The 4,115-nt window shown below is 33.9% G+C and overlaps 1 protein-coding gene across 3 annotated transcripts in view; it reads right to left on the reverse strand.

Moving 5' to 3' along the window:
- Window positions 1-4,115, reverse strand: part of Tsp66E (Tetraspanin 66E) — a 52,169-nt gene that overhangs the window by 34,499 nt on the left and 13,555 nt on the right. The gene's annotated exons all lie outside the window — the stretch shown is intronic.

A 4,115-nucleotide genomic window follows, 5' to 3' on the forward strand; every position in this document is an offset into this window, starting at 1 on the left:
TCACTCTTCCTCATGTCACACCCTCAAACAACCTAACATCCAACAATATTATAATTTATCATCGCAGGTGAATTATCACCATCAGCTAAGACCCCGATGTCCTTGAAATATTATCGAGTAACACCACTAAAAATCACCGATAAGTTTTCCACTTTGAAGGACTCGCCACGATTTGTTAACGCCACCTCACATCGAGACTCAGACAACACCTCAAAATTTTTCTCTCCATTTTCACCAGATTCAAGTTAAAAACTCCTGATTCTCGCTATAAATCGCTTTCAGTATCACTGTCCTAAAAATTGGTAATAACTGCAGTTCGACATGTTCACGAAATTTAATCAGTTTTTAGTACCAGCGATGAATTTATTGAAACCAGAATTGAAATGAATAGAGGTACCGTTTCTCGGTATGCACCTAGTGTTATGCAAACAGAATTGTAGCTGAAGCCGGGGATCATTAATGAGGGTGTCGGTATTCCCCTCAGATCACAATATTATGACCGTGAGACTAAAGTAGTTGGTGACACGTGGTATATACGATGGTGCGTAATACTTTGTGTATCGAGACTCTCCACTCGTTGGGGCATATGTACCGTGTGATTGCGATTAATATTAATTATATGGACGAGGGTTTTTGAACTTTGTTGATTGGTATTGTTGATTATTTAGATTTCATCGTCGATATCATATCTCAGCGAAAATTAAATGATTCTTCTTATCTGTACTTTGCTGATCCAGGAATGCATATTTCTGATTCCAGAATATGGGTTTCAGATATTTCCATTCCGGAATTCACATTTCCTATTCGGGAATCCATATTCTCCATTTAGGAATTCATATTTTAGATTTTCGAAATAGTATTTCTGATTGGAGAATTCATATTTCCGGTGGGATAATGAATATTCGATTGAAGAATTCATATTTTAGATTTAAGAATTCATATCTGCGATGGAAGAATTAATACATTCGCTTCAGGAATTCATATTTCCATTAGAGGGAATCATATACTCGATTGGAGAATTCATATTTTGAATTCAGGAATTCATATTTTAGATTCAAAAATTCATATCTGCGATGGAAGAATTCATACATTCTCCTCAGGAATTCATATTTCCATTAGAGGGAATCATATACTCGATTGGAGAATTCATATTTTGAATTCAGGAATTCATATCTGCGATGGAAGAATTAATACATTTGCCTCAGGAATTCATATTTCCATTAGAGGGAATCATATACTCGATTGGAGAATTCATATTTTAGATTCAAGAATTCATATCTGCGATGGAAGAATTAATACATTCGCCTCAGGAATTAATATTTCCATTAGAGGAAATCATATTTCCATTAGAGGGAATCGTATACTCGATTGGAGAATTCATATTTTGAATTCAGGAATTCATATTTTAGATTCAAGAATTCATATCTGCGATGGAAGAATTAACACATTCACCTCAGGGATTCATATTTCCATTAGAAGGGATCGTATACTCGATTCTAGAATTCATATTTCACATCGTGGAATTCATATTTTCAAAATGGAGTCCAGGGATCTATTTTAATCGAAGGGCCATCACGACATTAACTTCCTCTCTTTCGTCGGAAAGTCAAAGAAAAAAAGATGACGAAATCTCTCAATTGATAAGTCAAATTATCATTTGGAATTCGGAGGCAATTCATCCCAAGAATTTTCGTGGGAGATACCAGGTCCGGGGCAATTAGGCTGGGATTCTCGAGGCTGAAAGCAGGTGCAACGGTGAAAGGGGGATGTGGAATAATAAAAAAAGGGACGAGAAAAGGGGGAATTGGAGAGCAGTGGAGAAGAGTTGGATGCTGAAGAGAATGGAAAGGGTTCTTGTGCCTTGGACAGGCTCTCCGGAATGTCGTCGTACTGCACTCCTGTGGTATGCAGATATACTTATGCACTTGGTACAATACCCAGTGCACGTGTACGTGAAATAAACCCGTAATTGATCCCCCCAAAAAAAATTGATTGATCGATTATTTTGGATTCAAACCACCAGATAAAAAGGTAATTGCAATATTTCTGGAATTAATATTGTCTGGAATTACTGGAAATTCTTCATCTTCATTTTTCATTCCATGGAAAATATTACAACTTCCATAGAAGCGAGATCGAATGGAATTTACAGGAAAAATAAAAAAGATAATTCTCGTCTGACAACTGCTCAAAAATTTGGAAATCCATTGAATTTCCATAGAAATTATGAATATATGTATTTTTTTTCCCTAGATCAAACTCAATGACTCTCGACTAGAAATAACTATGTAGTGAATCGCTCAATAAATTTCCATTTACCGCCAACAAAGTATTTGAAGATTTATATTTTATTATTCCCTTGACGTAACCAATTGCTCAAACTTCAAGTATTTTTTTGCAACGACTCGATTGAGTTTTCTTGTCGGTCTTCGAGAGTTTCCGAATGATAAATATATTATTGGAAAGCTGGTGACATTTCCGGTGGTGGACACAAGAAAATCCTTTTCCCATTGCAACATCTCGAGAAAATATGAAACAAGTAAATAATATAGAGCTCTCGACAACCGAAGTTTTGACGTGAGCTTTTCCAGTTCCTCGAAGATTCAAGCTCTACTCCGTTTTAATCTCCAGATAAATTGACAGGGAGTGGAGCGAATAAAAAAATCATAATCATCAACTCCTAACCGAGAAAAGAAAAATTTTAATAAAGAAGAGTAATTTAATCTTTCTTAACGCGGAGCGAGCGTCCATTTTCCCTCGTAAATTCCGCAATCTAGGAGAAAAATCCAGAGGTGGTGAAATTTCAATGGAACTCGGGTATAGATTTCAAGAGGACGTGGAACAGGTTTTTCTCCAAGGCAACTGAGGAAATAGCTAGAGGACAATACCATCGTAACAAAAGGAAAAGACATAATAGTTTCAGAGATTCTGAATTCTAACGGTTGAGAGTTATTTTTAAAAAAATGCAAATCTTTATTGCGAAAGATTAATAATTAAATGCAGAGAAAAGTTTTAATGTGCATATTACGCTTGAAATACGATTTTGTATTTGGAAATGACGGATTTTTGAAAAATTGTCGTAAATTGTGGAAGGGCAGTTTACCGCCATTTCTAATTGTTAATTACGTTTATGCGACGGTATAGTTTACGTAATTTACGCTGTAACATTGAGCGCAGAAAACGAGTTTAAAAAAAAAATTTTCTTTAGGTTTTTCTGTGGGAACTATTCAATTTTTTTATAACTTCACATTGAAAATTTTAGAACAGAAAAATAAAAATGCTGATCAGTAAAAAAAAGTACTTTTTTTTACTTGTCTAAAATAGCGAAAGTACTAGTGACAAGTACTAAAATATTTTCTATAAGTACTTGTGTTATTTTCCAAAAGTACAAAAATGTTTTTTTTTGTTTGAAGTACAATAACTTTTGTACTTGTCTCCAATAGTAAAAGTACTTGTAACAAGTACAGAAGTATTTTCCATAAGTACTTGCATCAAATGTTTTTCTCAAAAGTACAATAATTTTTTCACTGATAAAATACTGATCAGGCACTTTTTTACATGCCCAGATAATAAAAGTACTTATGAAAAGTACCAAAGTACTTTTCTGAAAGTACTTGTTTCAAATGCTTCGTTACTTCAAGAAAGTACCCAACCGTTTATCTTTCTTCTGAAAAGTACAAGAACTTGTGGTATTGACCAAGTACTTTTGTACTTTCTCCAAGTACCCAAAGTACTTTGACAAATACTGAAGTATTTTTCGCAATTACTTACATTATGAATTTTTTATTAATATTAATTACTAAGAAATATGAAAAAAATAAAAAAATGTGCTTTTTCTCAAAAGTACGAGTACTTTTTATACTGATCAGTAAAAATAGGTTTTAATGGATCGATACTAGAATTGATACTGGTATGAAGTATTAATCGGTTATTGTCAATGGAAAGAAAAAAATGAAAAAAATGTCAGAATTGTCACTTGTCGAAGATAAACGAAATAGAATTGTTTCCGACATTTTTAATAACTCAGTCCATTGAATTCACCGTACATATCCCCTCGCCATTCTCTTTCGTCCTCAATAACTCATCGATTTCAATCGTTCGTGTATTTTTTTATT

This window comes from Fopius arisanus, unplaced genomic scaffold, assembly GCF_000806365.1.
Source record: "Fopius arisanus strain USDA-PBARC FA_bdor unplaced genomic scaffold, ASM80636v1 scaffold00041, whole genome shotgun sequence".
NCBI lineage: Eukaryota > Metazoa > Arthropoda > Insecta > Hymenoptera > Braconidae > Fopius > Fopius arisanus.